Source organism: Zingiber officinale, chromosome 4B (assembly GCF_018446385.1).
Source record: "Zingiber officinale cultivar Zhangliang chromosome 4B, Zo_v1.1, whole genome shotgun sequence".
In the NCBI taxonomy this organism is placed as follows: Eukaryota; Viridiplantae; Streptophyta; class Magnoliopsida; order Zingiberales; family Zingiberaceae; genus Zingiber; species Zingiber officinale.
The window spans coordinates 40,042,415-40,060,070 of NC_055993.1; positions in this window are offsets into that span (position 1 = coordinate 40,042,415).

The window sequence follows — 17,656 nt, forward strand, 5'->3', positions numbered from 1 at the left end:
AAAGCTGTATGTTTCGGTTGAGAGCTTGCTGTGTTCTTGGACTCTGTCTTCATCATCTTCGTGGCTGTGAGCTTACTTCGATTTTCTTTGAGCCACTGTGATCTGTAAGTCTTGTGTGCTTCATTTTAAATCTGTTCGAAGACTTTGTGGAGAGGTTTCTCCACCGAGAAGGAGAGCTTCATTAGCCGGAGTCATCCGGGGTGTGATCTACCGAAGATCAAGGGCTCATCCACCTTATGGACACGCCGAGGAGTAGGGGCAAGTTATCCCCGAACCTCGTATATCCGTGTGTTAGTGTGCTTGTTTCCTCTTTGTTTTAGTTTCCTAATTCCGCTGTGCTAACAAGTTTCTTTGTAGAAATTTGTGTTTAAGTTTTTAAGAGGCTATTCACCCCCCCCTCTAGCCATCTAAGATCCCAACAAGTGGTATCAGAGCCTGGTGCTCTTCATCTGGACTAACATCCTAAGGAGCAAGAAGATGGCCATGAAGGAAGGATTCAACACCAACAGACCGCCCTTCTTCGATGGAGCAGATTTCCAGTATTGGAAGAGCCGCATGGAGTATTACCTCAAGAATGATATCTCTATGTGGTTCTCGGTCAAGGAAGGATTCACACCACCGAAGGACGAAGAAGGTAAGGAACTCGATTCATCAAGGTGGTCTACCGAACAAACTCGTAAAGGGCAAGCCGATGCCAAGGCGGTAGTCACCTTACAATGTGGGATTGCCAAGGACCAACTCGTCAAGGTAGGTCCATTCTCGAGTGCAAAAGATTTATGGAACAAGCTTATCGAGCTCCAAGAAGGAACTCGAGATTCTCGAATAGCCAAGAGGGACCTATTCTTGAATCAACTACAAAATCTCACCATGAAGGAAAACGAAATGGTAAGTGAACTACATGGGAGGTTCAAGGAAATCATCAATGGTCTACATTCCGTAGATGAACGCGTGGAGAATCGCGATCTAGTAAGGTACGCTCTTAAAGCCTTTCCAAGGAATGCCTTGTGGTCATCTATGGTAGATGCCTACAAGGTTTCCAAGGATCTTTCCATTGTTAAATTAGACGAATTCTTTTGTGAAATGGAACTTCATGAACTTGCTAACAAAGGTCAAAGAGAGAAAGGTATTGCCTTAGTTGTAGGACCAAAGAACAAGGATGGAAGAAGAAAGAGGGAAAAGAAGAAGGAGAAAGAGATTTCTTCATCTACATCCTCCTCCGAGTCTGATGATGAAGGCGGATCATCATCAAGCGAGATGGCCAACTTCGTGAGGAGAATTATGAGAAGAAGCCGAAGATACAAAGGAAAAGGTAAACCTAATGATCAAAATATCGATAAGACTAATGTTACATGTTATGAGTGTAGCAAGAAAGGTCACTACCGGAGTGAGTGTCCAAAACTCAAGAAGGAGGAACGGGCTAAAAAGAAGGAGGAAAGAGCCAAGAAGAAGAAAGCTCTCAAGGCCACTTGGGATGAATCTTCCTCAAGCTCATCGGAGGAGGAAGAGAAGAAGGAGAAGAGTACTCGGCAATTGGCACTCATGGCAAGGGAGGAATCCGATTCCGGGAGTGATGGGGACGCAAGCACTTCAGCCGCGGCTTCATCATCTTCGGATGATGAAGAGGTAACCTCTTCTCACTTAGAAAAATGCTATAAGACTATTACACATTTGTCTACCTTGCTTAAAAAATCAAAAACAGAAAATAAATCATTAAAAGAAGAAGTAGAAAACTTGAGGGCCCTTAGGGAAGATGAGGTTGATGACCTACATCTAGAGGTCTTTGAGGATGAGAACAAGGCCTTGAAGGGTGAGGTTGAGAAACTCAAGAAAATGCTTGAAAAATTCTCAACTAGCTCTAAGACCCTAGACATGATTCTAAATGCCCAAAGGGCGGTCTATAACAAGGCTGGATTAGGATACCAACCTAAGGAGTCTAGCTTTATTTCTTTAGTGTCAAGAACCCAATTTCATAGATCGCATGTTTCTAGGGTTCATGAGACTAGGAAGAAGGTAACAAAGGCATGGGTGCCTAAGTCTTTCATTGTAGATGCATTAGGTCCCAAGATTTGGGTACCTAAAACATCTATCTTTCGTGTCTTGTAGGCATTGGTAAAGGGGGAGCGTCTATCAACTTGGTTTGTTGATAGTGGATGCTCCAAGCACATGACCGGGGACAAGTCACTATTTTCTACCATTCAAAAAAAAAATAGAGGTAATGTGTCATTTGGTAACAATGGTAGTCTTAAGGTTATAGGAGTTGGAGACATTCATATATCCGAAGGCCTCCAAATCAAGAATATCCTTCTAGTCAAGGGGATGACTTTTAATCTCCTAAGTGTCAGTCAATTGTGTGATACGAGTTACACAATTGAGTTTCATTCAAGTCAATGTCTGGTCAAACACATTGACACACTTGACACAGTACTAGTAGGCACAAGAGTAGATAACATTTATCAAATTTCTTTTAAAAGTGCTACTAATGCCTCTGCTAAGTGTTTCATGTCAAAAGAAGAAGAATCATGGCTTTGGCATAGGAGGTTGGCTCATGTGAACATGAAGAATATTAGAAAGCTGGCCAACAAAGGATTAGTGCGAGGCTTACCAAGCATCAAGTACCAAAAGACAAAACTATGTGATGCATGACAAAAGGGTAAGCAAACAAAAACAACTCATAAAGGTAAAAGCACTGTAAGTACCTCTACTGTTTTAGATTTACTGCATATGGACTTGTTTGATTGTAGTAGTGTCATTTCTTTGAATGGTTGTAGATATTGCTTAGTGATTATTGATGATTTTACTAGATATACATGGACTTTCTTTTTGAAAAATAAGGATCAAACCATAGATATTTTTATTTCTTTTTGTAGAAGAACTGAAAATGAAAAATCAACAACAATTAAAACAATTAGAAGTGATCATGGTGGAGAATTTCAAAACCATAGATTTTTAGAGTTTTGTCAAGAAAAAGGATATAGGCATGAGTTCTCTACTCCAAGGACCCCACAGCAAAATGGGGTTGTGAAGAGAAAGAACCGAGCTTTGCAAGAGGCTGCACGAAGCATGCTCAATGAGTACTCACTACCGAGCTACTTGTGGGCTGAAGCTGTGAATACAGCTTGCTATGTGCAAAACTAAGTCCTGATACATAGGTTTTTAGGAAAAACTCCTCATGAACTTTGGTTTGGGAAACCCCCTACAATTAAACATCTTAGGGTGTTTGGTTGTAAGGTGTTTATCTTGAACACCAAGGATCATCTTGGAAAGTTCACGGCTAAGGCTGATGAAGGGATACTGGTCGGGTACTCTCTCTTCAGCAAAGCCTATCGAGTCTACAACAATAGGACTAAATTGATTGAAGAGTCCTCAGATGTAGCATTTGAAGAAATCCCTAAATCGAATGATCAATCAAGGGATGTAGGAGAAATTCAACTTGAACTTAGAAATCTAAGTTTGAATGATCAAAATGAAGAAAGAGTCGAGGTTGACTCTGATGACGATGAGCAAAGGCAACAAAGGGCTCAGGCTGATCATTTGCCTGATACTGAGTCTCTGCCTGTGCCTAGTGAGACCATTCATGAGGCACCGCCAACACCAAGGCAATTTAGGATAGCCTCTAGTCATCCCCAAGACCAGATTGTGGGAGACATCCAACAAGGGGTTAGGACTAAATCATTCTTTAGAAATGAGTCTAATGAGGTCGCCTTGATCTCAGAAATTGAACCAAAAATAGTTGATGAGGCATTGCACGATCCTGACTGGATCATAGCTATGCAAGATGAGTTAGGTCAATTTGAAAGGAGCCAAGTGTGGGACTTAGTTCCTAGACCTAAGAAGACCACCATTATTGGAACTAAATGGGTCTTCAAAAATAAGTTAAACCAAAAGGGAGAAGTCGTAAGAAACAAGGAGAGACTTGTAGCCAAGGGCTATAGTCAAGTCGAATGCCTCAATTATGATGAGACTTATGCTCCCGTGGCATGATTAGAGTCCATTCGTTTAATGCTAACTTTTGCTGCACATAGAGGTTTCAAGCTCTATCAAATGGACGTTAAATCGGCCTTCTTAAACGGATTCATCAAAGAAGAGGTCTATGTTGAACAACCACTAGGGTTTGTGAATACCGAAGCTCCAAACCACGTGTACAAGCTCAAGACAGCTCTTTATGGGCTTAAACAAGCACCTCGAGCTTGGTACGAAAGGTTGTCAACTTACCTACTAGAAAAGGGTTTTGTGAGAGGTCAAATAGATCCAACACTATTTCTGCGTAGAGATGGTGAAAATATTTTTGTAGCCCAAGTGTATGTCGATGACATAATTTGTGGCTCAAATAACAAGGGCTATTTGAATGAATTTATCACTCACATGGAAAGTGAGTTTGAGATGAGTCTAGTAGGAGAATTGACATTCTTCCTTGGACTTGAAATCAAACAAACTCGAGATGGAATTTATGTCCATCAGACGAAATACACTCAAGAGATGCTCAAAAAATTCAAAATGAGTGACTCTAAGGAAGTATCCACTCCAATGGCGACAAACACTCGTCTTGACAATGATGAGAGTGGGAAACCAGTTGATCTAACGCAATATAGAAGCATGATCGGTAGTCTTCTATATCTCACAGCTAGTCGACCGGACATACTTTTTGCTGTGGGCATGTGCGCTAGATATCAAGTTTGTGCCAAGGAATCTCATTTAACTGTAGTTAAGAGAATTCTGAGATACCTTAAAGGCATAATTAGAGTAGGTCTTTGGTACCCTCGTACTGAGTCTTTTGACTTGATAGGTTATACCGACTCCGATTATGCTGGGTGCAAATTGGATCGGAAAAGCACTAGTGGGGGTTGCCAATTCTTAGGATCATCATTGGTTAGTTGGTCAAGTCGGAAGCAACATTGTGTTGCTCTCTCCACGACCGAGGCTGAATACATTGCCATGGGAGAGAGTGTATCACAATTGTTGTGGATGATTCACACTCTAGAAGATTATGGACTTTCATATAAAAGAGTGCAAGTGTTGTGTGACAACATTAGCACAATAAACATGACGAAAAATCCAGTCCATCATTCAAGGACCAAACACATTGAAGTGCGTCATCACTTCATTAGAGATCACGTAGCTAGGGGAGACATTGCACTCACATATGTTGAGTCAAAGTCAAACTTAGCCGACATTTTCACCAAACCCCTTCCGGAAAATGAATTTAGTCATTTAAGGAGAGAATTGGGGATGTGTTTGGCTCAATAGGCCATTAGGATTTCATCATGATCAATAAGGACAACTAAAACTACAAGAGAAATTGGGAAATTAATTTGGGCGACTTGGGGACATCTCACACAAACTATAAGGTTTAACAAATTATTTTTGTTTGCTAAATATGGGGTGAGATGCTAGGATCAACCAAATTATTCAAAATGTATCATGCATCCCTTGAATAATTAGGTTGAAGAGACATAAATTGAGTATAGGGAAGGCCATTACATAATTTACGTGTATTTGGCTCCTAGATCTTACTCATATATTCCAACCAAGGAATCTTGGTTGGACCTGTGTCTAGAAATCATCTAACCTTGTTGATGTGTTGATTGATACCCTTGATTGATACCTTCCTGATTTTGATTGAAAATACGACAAGTTGGTGAAGAAATTTTGACATATTTTGACAAACTTGTAACTACTCATAGTAAGGATATATTTTGAACCGATAGCCTGAGTCAGATTTATTCCCTTGGTTCACTATAGATCATAGTTTCAGCAAACAAACAAAACAAACTTCTCTGGTTTTGAAACTTTGAGATTCAACACATTTGTTATGAAGTGTCTGAAACTTTCGAGCCCTAAATAATTCCAAATCATTAGAGCTCATCATTAGAAAATATTCATTGGTATCACTGAATATAATCTGTGGGCTCTTCAGATCCTAGGCTCTGAACTTGGAAGTTGTTGAACCAAGTTTCAGAGCTTTCGATACGAATTTCAGAGACTGAAATCACTGATTATCAGAAACTGATCGGTCCAGGGACTGATCAGGATGATATCTGATCGGTCTCTACGACCGATCAGGAGAGTTCCACCTCTCTGTTCGATATCTGATCGGTCTGCAGACCGATCAGGGGTTCTGGCACGTATCACTAGTTACTGATCGACCTCTGATCGGTCCGGGGACCGATCAGGAGGTTCCCTGATCGGTCTCCATGACCGATCAGGAGGCTCTGGCACGCGATCTCTGATCCACCTCTGATCGGTCCAGGGCCCGATCAGGAGGCTCCCTGATCGGTCTCCACGACCGATCAGGGACACTCCCTGACCGATCAGGACGTTCCCTGATCGGTCAGGATTTCTCCTGTTCGGACAGCCGTTCGATCTTATGATCTGATCACCCTCTTTAACTTCCCCCAATCCTTCGTCCTCTCATTTCACGCCGAAAACCCTAGCCGAACCACTCCTCAGTCCCGACTATTCTCTCCATCTTCTCTGAAAGCCTCAAATGGCACCCAGGTAACTTCCTTTCTCCCCGAAATCTGTTCATTTTTGGCATTTTAGTTTCTTTTCACAGTGTATCTCTGTGTGTTGTCTCGGTTCTCGACCCTGTGGCTCCCGTGGACTCCCATTTGCCCCGACCATGTCCCATTTTTGACCTATTTAGGAAGAAATCAGCCGGTGAGGGTACGTCTAAGTCATCTGCTGAGAAATCCAAGTCCCAAGCACCCTCCCGACCTCAACCTTCCTCTTCTTCGAGATTCCCAAATCGACAGTTTGAACAAGCGTTTCAACAGAGGACATTCAAGCTACTCCCATGTCGATCTGTGGATCGAAAGTACATGGATGAGTTTTGTCCCTCTGTATCTGAAACCCTGGCATATTACAAACTTGACTTGTTAGTCTACCTAGAAAGGGACATCAACTATGACCTAGTATCTGAATTCTACAACAATCTTCATCAGACCAGTGATGGTGCTTATAGAACCAGAGTCGCTAAGAGAACTATCGATTTCTCCGTCGTAGGATTCTTTGGGTATCTAGGTTGCCAAATGTGTTCAGGAGATCCTTTTCCTATTTATCCTGATTTACCAGACCCATTACCTCCTCCCCTTGATGTATCACCTGACACTATCTATGAGTATTTCTTTGGACACCCTAGACCGGATGGACTGGATGAGTTGGATGTCGAGTTTCCTACTTTTGCGGCTCTGAGACTATCTCCTCCTGACTATATTCTTTTTAAGATAGTCACAAACTGTCTTCTTCCAATCACATCCAAACCTCTAGCAGAGATCCTACCATACCACTGCCTGATGCTTTATGGTTTGCGTCGGCGTCTCGATTTTGATATCATGTCGAGCATCTATTCTTCGATCATCTCATATACTCATCCTAGCAGCTCCACTATTTATATGCCTTATGGGCATATAATTACAGATTGGTTCGAGACCCTTCAGATTGATGTCTCTAAGGGTAGATTAATCAAGATGGTCAGACAGGATTGCAGACTTGGGAAGCGGACATTTTCCAAGTCTGGAATCATAGGACAAAATGGGGACGTTCGGTGGAAGGATGGGAGGGCACTAGGTGAGTTACCACGGGGACCTCCACGACAGGTTGCTCCTGTTGCTGCTCCTCCTGCTGCTGACGATGGAGAGGCCGATCCTGATCTGCGCTGGCAGATCGCCGAGCTGGAGAGTCGCTTTGATCGGCACGATGAGCTGCTGGTTGCTGAGCTCCATGGACTGCGTGTTCGGATCGACCAGCGCTATGATGACTTACGCAGTCAGCAGTTGGTGACGCAGCAGCTGCTTCTGGGCTGGATGGCCAACTACCCACCTCCACAGCATTTCTCGGGCCATCCACCTTCGAGCTCCAGCATGCCGCCTCAGGGTTACGTGCCTCCCGCAGATGATGATGATGTTCATCGTGTTGAGGACATTGATTGATACATTCTGTTTGTCACTTTGACTGTCTGTGTTTTGGATGCTATTTTGTTGGATATTTTTGTATGACCTGGATATTTGCTTATTTCATCTATTTATGCTGCTCATTTTCCTGTTTTTCTTTATGTGTCATTTCCTATTGGCTATTGATATGCTGTTCATATGCTTTGTCTTGACTGCCTCTTATTTCTTTATTACTGTCTCATAATACACTTAGAGGGAATTCTAGGTGCATTAAGAAAAAGACAGTATGGGTTAAGGGGGAGTCTTTTGAGTTTTGTCACCTCATTTGCACCTTTTCGGTGTTTGACAAAGGGGGAGAGGATACCTAAGTTTAGAGATGTATGAATGCTTGATTTTAGGGGAGAAGATAACAGGAAGGATCTTGATTCCCGTTATTGACTTAGTGGTGTATCCATCTTAGGGGGAGGATCTTGATTCCCCTAAAATTATGAAAATAAGAACATTTCTGATCTAAACTTAAATCGTGTTGTCAAACAACAAAAAGGGGGAGATTGTTGATACAGTCTGACCTGGCTGTTGTTTTGATGTTGACACGGATTTAAGTTTGTATCAGATGTTAATTAAACTCGGTTTGATTAATGATCAAGGTTGATCAAGTGGACGGGAAAAGTCCAAGTTGGAAACTTGGCATGCAAAATCGGAGAGGGCTCGGTAGCTCGTTCTCCGGACTAGGTCAAAGAGGGCTCGGTAGCTCGTTCTCTGGACCTGACGAAGTCGGAGAGGGCTCGGTAGCTCGTTCTCTGGACCGGACGAAGTCGGAGAGGGCTCGGTAGTTCGTTCTCCGGACTAGGTTAGAAAGGGCTCAGTAGCTCATTCTCTGGACCGGACGAAGTCGGAGAGGGCTCGGTAGCTTGTTCTCCGGATTAGGTCAGAGAGGGACCTAAGTGGACATTCCATGGTACATTGGATCGGTCGGCAGACCGATCCGATGGAAGCAGGATCGGTCGGCAGACCGATCCGTGAAACTAAGTTTCCATGGATCGGTCCGGTGACCGATCGGGCATGCTGAATTTGCTGAGTGTAATCGATCGATGCGTAGACCGATCAGAAACACTCAATAGCACACTGCGAGTGCTGATCGGTGTCCGACCCATAAGGAGAAAATGTCGCGGAAGAAAAGGCGTTGGATCGGTCCTATGGACCGATCCATCAATCTGACGGCCGCCACGACCGATCATCACCGATCAGCCGTTGTCTGATCGGTCCAAGGTCTGTGATCGGTCTGCTGACCGATCCACAGTTAAGTTCATTGTTCATGCGCTTTCTCTGATATTTTCTGATTCGCACTTCTTTTTGCCCATCTCTGTTTAACCTTCTGCTGTGAGTCTTTTTGAGATACAGGTTGCAGGTACCATACCAGTGCTTAGTTTCAAATTAAGCCTCATCAAAGGAATGAGACAAAGGATCTTTCCACTGCTTTCTCTGCGTCAAATGCATTTGAAGCAGCAACGGCTACAGGTTGCGATTGGCTGTGTTTCTGGCAGTGATCAGGCGGCGATTGGCTTAACTCCTGGTGATTGGTTCGAGCTCAGAGGCACCAGTGAAGACCGTGGTTCTATTGGTGTGAGCTCAGAGAATTAGAAGAGGAAGAGAAGCGATTGGCGACGCCGTAGCTTGCAGCAGGGATTCGGTGCAGGTTGGCAGCGATCCGGTGCAGGCTGATCGAATGCAGAGACATAAGAGCAGTGTATGCTGGAAAGAAGAAGTCAACGAGAAGCAAGTAAAAAGCTGTGTGTTTCGGTTGAGAGCTTGCTGTGTTCTTGGACTCTGTCTTCATCATCTTCGTGGCTGTGAGCTTACTTTGATTTTCTTTGAGCCACTGTGATCTGTAAGTCTTGTGTGCTTCATTTTAAATCTGTTTGAAGACTTTGTGGAGAGGTTTCTCCACTGTGAAGGAGAGCTTCATTAGCCGGAGTCATCCGGGGTGTGATCTACCGAAGATCAAGGGCTCGTCCACCTTACGGACACGCCGAGGAGTAGGGGCAAGTTATCCCCGAACCTCGTATATCCGTGTGTTAGTGTGCTTGTTTCCTCTTTGTTTTAGTTTCCTAATTCCACTGTGCTAACAAGTTTCTTTGTAGAAATTTGTGTTTAAGTTTTTAAGAGGCTATTCACCCCCCCTCTAGCCATCTAAGATCCCAACACTTTGAACTTGAATTTTCAAGGGAAAACTTGAAGCAATACTGACACCTCTCATTTTCTTGACATCCACCTCTTTGAGGTAACTAATCCCAGGATCTGCTTCTCACTATCACAAATGCACTATAAAAACCTCCTTCCTAGATACAGAGAAGTATAATACAAACTCTAGCATGAGAATACACAAAGAGAACATGAGAATACAACAAGAACAAGGAAGTAAATACAAATACAATGCACACCTTGCTCTTGATCTCTTTTTGCTCAGAAATACCTCTTGTTGACTCGGAAATACAGCAGTAGTTCGCTTCAGAATCACCAAGAACTGGTGTGAGCAACTATATCTTCAAATCTTCACAAAACCCTTTCTCTAGGGTTACTTCGACGCCTTCTAATCGATTAGGTATATCTGTAATCGATTGTCATGCCAAACGATCATTCAAACACCTGCAGACCAACTCTTTTTACCAATCTAATTAATTGATGAGTCATATCAATCAATTTAGCAGCTTCTAATCGATTGCCTCAATTGATTCAATAAATTTCTATTCGTGAGAGAAAACTGCCTAATCAATTGCCTAATCAATTCCCAAACTTTTTATTCTCTCGTGAAAAAGACTCCAATTGATTAGCTAAATCAATTGGGGAAGGCTAAATAGATTACTACAATCGATTCACCATCTTTTTGTGCTCATGAAACACTATCCAATTGATTTGCCCCAATTGATTAGGCCATGTTGAATTGATTAGTTTAATCGATTCAACACCTCTCTGTGCTTCACAAATAAGCCTTCCAATTGATTTCCCTAATCGATTGGGTCAAGGAAAATTGATTGAGCCAATCAATTGCATAACCCTAAGACTTTGAATCCAAGTTTAGGGTTCATTTGTCCAACCCTAAAGTCATCCGTGACTCACTGGGACTTTCTGTTGCCTAGCATCCGGTCACCCTTGACTTGCTAGAGCTTCTTCACCAAGTGTCTGGTCAACCCTTGATTTACTTGGACTTTTCATCTCATTTCAACTTTCCATTGGACTTTCGATCACCAAGTGCTTGGTCAATGTTTAACCCACTTAGACTTTTTCCTTGTGTAGCCCCACAAGGACTTCCATTGCTTAGTTCTCAACTAAGTCTTCACTGCCTAGCCCTGCTAGGACTTTCATTTTCTAGTTCTCAACTAGGTCTTCCACTGTCTAGCCCCGTTAGGACTTCCACTGTCTAGTTCCCAACTAGGTATTCACTGTCTAACCCGACTAGGACTTCCACTACCTGACTCCACTCACTAGGGCTTTTCCATTGCCTAACCTCTAGTTAAGACTTTCACTCCCTAACTTCACTCACTAGTCCATTTCCATTGCATAACCTCCAGTTAGGATTTCGATTAACAAATATCTAGCCCCCCCCTTAACCTATTTAACTTTTCACTTACATATTGTTAAACATCGAAACTCAAGCTTGAGCCAACTCGAGCTTAGTCAAACTGATCAACCTTAACTCGAGGATGATTGCACTAATATACTCTCCCTTTTTGATGTTTGATAATATGTTTAAGTTAGGCTAACCCATATTAATCCAACTCTTTTCTTCATCCCACGGTAAAGCATAAATGAGAGTTTCCTAACTTGAACCCTATATTTTTCTCCACCTTTCACACATATAAAAAATCTTCTTCCCAAGATGTATCCCTTTGTCATTCAAACTTCACAATGAAGGTCTCATACCCTTCCATTATCTCCAATGCTCAACCTTGAGCATCTATCCATCGTCATGCCTTTAAGGAGAACCACCCCCTCAAAGTATGCACCAACTTCTATCATTGCACCAACAATGATTTGGAGTTCCTAAACTTTTAGGAGATCTCAAAATTTGAATTTATGAGATTAAAAATTCAACCTTTAATCTAAATCTCCACCTTAACTCTAAATTAGTTCATTTTAACCATTCATTTCCCATTTTTATCAAGAAATTACCCTTAAATGCTTATTTAAGCACTTCATAGGACTAGGAATAGTTAAATGACCAAAACATAACTTAATGAACTAAAATTAGACCATTTCAGCTAAAAACAACTTTACTAATCGATTGATTTTAGCTCTCAATCGATTACTACTCTGATTGATACCCATTATCAATCGATTACAACACGTCCTAATCGATTGGTAATAGTGCTTAATCGATTGAGGTTTCTGATTTTCGAAATCAATTTCAGACTAAATTTCATAAACCCATAAATAATTCTATGATTTTCTAAAAATCATAAAACTTCATGTAGACATTACTTATGTCATATACTATCATGAAAAAAATAGTTTTCTATAAAAATATATCACATTTTCAAATAATGATACAAAATTGAAAATCATTGAAAATTTAATATTCTACTCTAACTTTGTATCTAACTAATCAATGGTGATTGCTATCAATAAATATACTTCACCAAGGTTTTTCAAAATGATTTTGAGATGATTTTCAAAAATAATTTCTAACTATCATCTTTGCACTAAATGCACATGACTTACATATTAGCTGCTCCGATAATTCGACTTCACATAATCATTTATTTTGATGAAATTAAAACTTGATTAGATGCACTAAGTCAACATCTTGAGTCATGTTCATCCTCATAACATTTCACTTATATCTAATATATCTCAATACACATACAAGTCAACTCTATAGTTTTTGTGAGATGTAAAATAGATTTTCCCTAAATTAAGGGATCATGTATCTCTATCTAGGTATTTTAATTTTTGATCATCCAACCTAGAATGTCAATTTATATCATTATCCTTAATTATAATAAATTTAAAATAATCCATGATAATGATTATGACATACATCAAATGTGTATTTTTCAAAAGAAAACTATCATAGATTAATGATGTATATATGACATGACATATATAACATTTTTCATAATAATATGATTGCAAAGTATGATGTCATGATATGTGATAGGCACACAAAATATGTACATTATAGCATAAAGAAATCTCTTAGATTTTCTATTTAAGTATTATCAACTAATCTCTAAGTCAAAATAAGCCTAAGTTTCCCTCATCTCCTTAGAAAATGCTAAAGTCATAACTTAGCATTTCTTTGAATTCTATCATATTTGTGCTGATTTAATCTAGATCAATACATCAAAAATTTGATTGACACACTTTTACTCTTCAAGTGTAAAAATTAACTTTTTATTTTCAAGATGTCACAATATCTTGAAAACTTTCTAAAGTATCAACTACTCTATGGTTGGATTAGCTACCCTCCCAATTAGAGTTGACACTCTCTAAATACATTTAGTATGCAGAGAATACACTCTTAGGAATTCAAAATCTATTGGTACTCCTTGGGTGTTTTAGGTACTCACTAGGGAAAACTTCCTAGAATCCTTCCTAATGACTTTCCTATGCTTCTTAGAAGTCTTAGACATGCTAGTCTCCTCTAGGTCAACGTTAGGGATAACCTCCCTTGTAATCTTGACTTGACTTTTATACCTAGGGTTAGTCCTATAATCATATGGAACTCTATAGTATGAGGGCACGTTCTTGATTTTTTGTTTGCATCCCAAACATCTCTTGTCATTAAATGACTCTTGTCTATTTTGACCTAAGTTTTTCTTCTCAGATCATCTTTCTTCATTTGTTAATTTTGTAAGGGCCTTCTCCAATTTCTTAAGTCTTGACCTCAAAACTTGATTTTCTATCCTTTAATCCTCAAATTTAGATTTTTCATAATTTCCTTGAGCATTTTTCTTTCTAGGCATATATCTAATTTTTTTAAAGTTCTTGCCTAAATTGTTTTCTACCTTCCTTTAATCCGCGTAGCCAACCTCTTTTGATTTCTCCATTAATTTGAGTGCCACTTTAGTCTTTTTTTTACTAATCTTGGATCATATGATATGATTTTTATTTTTACAGATTAAAATTGTTATATCTTCTTACTCATATGGGTGACATATGATTCTTCATTTGATCGAAATGTCGAGGCTTCTTCTAATTTCGATGACAATGAACTACACTCCCCCTCAATCCTTGAGGTAGATGCCTCTTCAACTTCATCCTCAGATGTTGAGTATCTCTCAATCTCTAAAACCTCTTGCTCTTGATCCAATTAGTTTACCTCTTTGGATTTGACTTCATTTTGCACCGAGGTTGGATCTTTATGAAGTTTTGCCAACTTTCTTCATAGCTTCTTAACATCTTAATATTCTCTAATTTTGCACAAGATATTTCTTTCAATAAATTAACCAATAATTTGGTTACCTTGTCATTAGCTTCACATCTCTTGATTTGCTACTCGATTGTTATGCCACCACAAGTGTACGGTTTCGTCGTCAGTAATAAAAGGATATCAAATCCACAGGTACTGTTGATTAAGCACTAGTTAATTTTGCATGGTGAATTATCTAGACAATCATAAGATTGGTTGGAAAAGAGAGTAAGAGAAAGAGAAGAGATGGTGGATCTTGAGAGGGGTTGAGCTAAGAGGATGTGAGAGATGGTTTGAGGTGCGATTCTAGGATTTCAGTTTCCTTGTTATGCTAGGCGATGTTACATAGATTGTTTAGTTCCTATCCTCTATGTTCATACTCTTATAGGAAGTTAGATGCATTACCGACTCTCCCTTGCAGTGGATAAGGTGGCATGATCTCCTACTCCATGTCCTATGCTACTAAATGGAAGTGATTCCTATGAAGTCCATTAGCGGGCCAGTTTGTCACTAACACCCCTCGGTCATACAACACAGAAACACACTAACACACAATAACATAGAAATAGAAATAGTGATTATGTCTGATCCCCTACTTCCTTGTGGAGATTTGTTTCTCCTTTCAAGGTGATACCCTAGACGTTCGTTAGCGGGGCAGCTTTGTAACACCCCTAGAAAGCCTAGATAAGAAAATAAGGGTAATGAGAGTACGAATGAAAAGAAGATGTAAATATTCCATATTAAGATGGATTTAGATGATTATGAAAGAAAATAAAGTTGAGAATATAAATCATCTATGCATGATTTATAATGTATGGAATTAATGTAGACAAAAGGAAGAAATATGAATACATGTATGAAATATTTATGCATAATGCATAATAGGGTAATATATGAATTATTATGTACAAAAGAAAATAAAACGTTAGAAGAGAGATTGAACCTTGGATCTCTTGTAAGGAACATGTATAGGATACCAAAGGGGATAGGAGAATTATTGATAAGGAGAGAAAGGACTAAGTAGTTAAGAATAAGAAAGGATTTTTTTTACTTAAAAGAAAATGAAGTAAAAAGAAGTAAAAATATGCATAACCAAGTTTTGATCCTTGGTTCTCTTGTGGATGCATGCATGTGTTAACCAAGTGGGATAGAAGAGGATATTGTAAGAGGAGAGATAGAAAATTTTATTAAAGGAGAGAAAAGAGAGAAATTAGGGGAAAGAAAAGAGAGAACTCAAAAGGCATCTCTCTAGAATATTCTTGTCATTTAAGGGGAGAAATGAATAGGGAGGATGAATCAAGTCAAGTTTCCTCCCCTCATCTTAGTATAAATAGGCATGGAGGGGGGACTTCAACTTCATCCTCAACCCACTCATCCTCCTCTCCTCCCTTTGTGCCGAGACCCACTCTCCCCTCTCTTTTCTTCTTGTTGCCGAGCAACACAAGAGGAAGAACACCTTCTTCCTCCTCACTCTCCCCCTCTTTTCTTTCTTATTGTTGCCGAGCAACACAAGAGGAAGAGAAGCCTCTTCTTCCTCCTCCTCTCCACCAAAAGACTTAGCCACTCCTCTCCTCCATTGGTGCCGAGCAAAGCAAACAAGGAAGAAAGGTCCAAGCAAGCTCTCAACTCTAGGAAACTTAAGCGAAGAAGGTAAGCTTCCCCTCACCTGTGGTACAAGGCTTTATATATATTTTTCAGATTTTATGAGGATTTTAAAACCTAGAAACAAGTTTGAGAAAATTCGGTTAAGAAGAGCTTTCGAAATCTAGTGAGGTTTAACTAAGTCTACACTACATGATAGATTTTCTATGCCATGGAAAAGGGATCTTCTTCATGTTTTTTACACCTATATGATGCTTGATCAAAGGAGTACTTAACCCTAGAATTTCGGCCAAAAATAGTTTTAAGAGGCTAGGGAAATTATTGTTTTACCCAACTAGTACGAGGTTCTCCCTATTAAATGTTAAGGATCATCTATTAGTTTTCTTGCTTAGAAGATAATTGAAAATAAAAGAAAACCCACTCCTATATTTCGGCCAAGGAAGGGTTTAGGGTTAGGAAGACCCTTAAATTTAAATAAACATGCTCATGTGATAGAATACAAAGATCTTAAAAGATTCGTACGTTGAATATTGTTAGAACTTCATGAATTCTTTCTTAGGGTTTTCGGCCATGATGAAATGGATAGCTTAGAAAAGCTTAAACAAAATGTTAATATGTTCAAGACCTTTGTGGGGTCATGATATGAAAGTTGATTAATGCTCTCATGTTTAATTGGAATGTAGAAAATGAGTACATGATATAAGACAAGTAAGATCACAAGAGTCCTAGCTTATTTATGATCCAATTTTATGTATGATATTCTTAGTAACTTTTGCCATGATATTTACTCAAGCTTTCCATGCTTTAAGTCACTTAAGGGACCTAGCTTAAGGACTAGTAGGTTTCGGCCATGAAGGAAATAAAAGAAAAAGGGAAAGAAACCTAGGATATGCTATGAAATTATGTTATATGCCATGATATGTGATAGCATAGGAAATGTTATACATAATGAGAAAAGAATGAAATTTATGTTATGTAAATGCCATGATATGTGATAGCATAGGAAATGCTATACATAATGAAGAAATGCTATGTTATGTAATATGCCATGATATGTGATAGCATAAGGAAATGCTATACATAATGAAGAAATAAAACTATGTTATGTAATATGCCATTGTATGTGATAGCATAAGGAAATGCTATACATAATGAAGAAATAAAACTATGTTATGTAATATACCATGATATGTGATAGCATAAGGAAATGCTATACATAATGAAGGAATGAAATTATATTATGTAATATGCCATGATATGTGATAGCATAAGGAAATGCTATACATAATGAAAAGAAACGAAAAGGGAAATGCATGAAAGATTGTTAAGGACATGATATGATAGTTATGCATGATATGTTATTTTGTATGGTTTGTACCAAGGGTGGGCTCCGTAAACGCCCCGGGGTCGATGGAATAAGACTCGGGCCTCGTCAGTAATGGGCTTCTGAATGCCCTAGGTCGATGGAGTAAGACTCGGACCTAGTATGTATGTATGGTAGGGTTCAAGACTTGCTACCTTGGACCTACTTAAGAAGCGCGCGCATTATGTATGTGGTACAAACCGGGATCCCAAATGATGATGATATTAATTTCAAGTACTTATAAGTATAAGTTTTCAAATTCATGATACATTGCCTACATATGTGCTTGAATTATCTGATGATTAGATATTATGGCACGTGATATTATGATATGACTATGAATATGATACCCTTATATGTCGTATGCTTATGATACCTCGCATGATATTG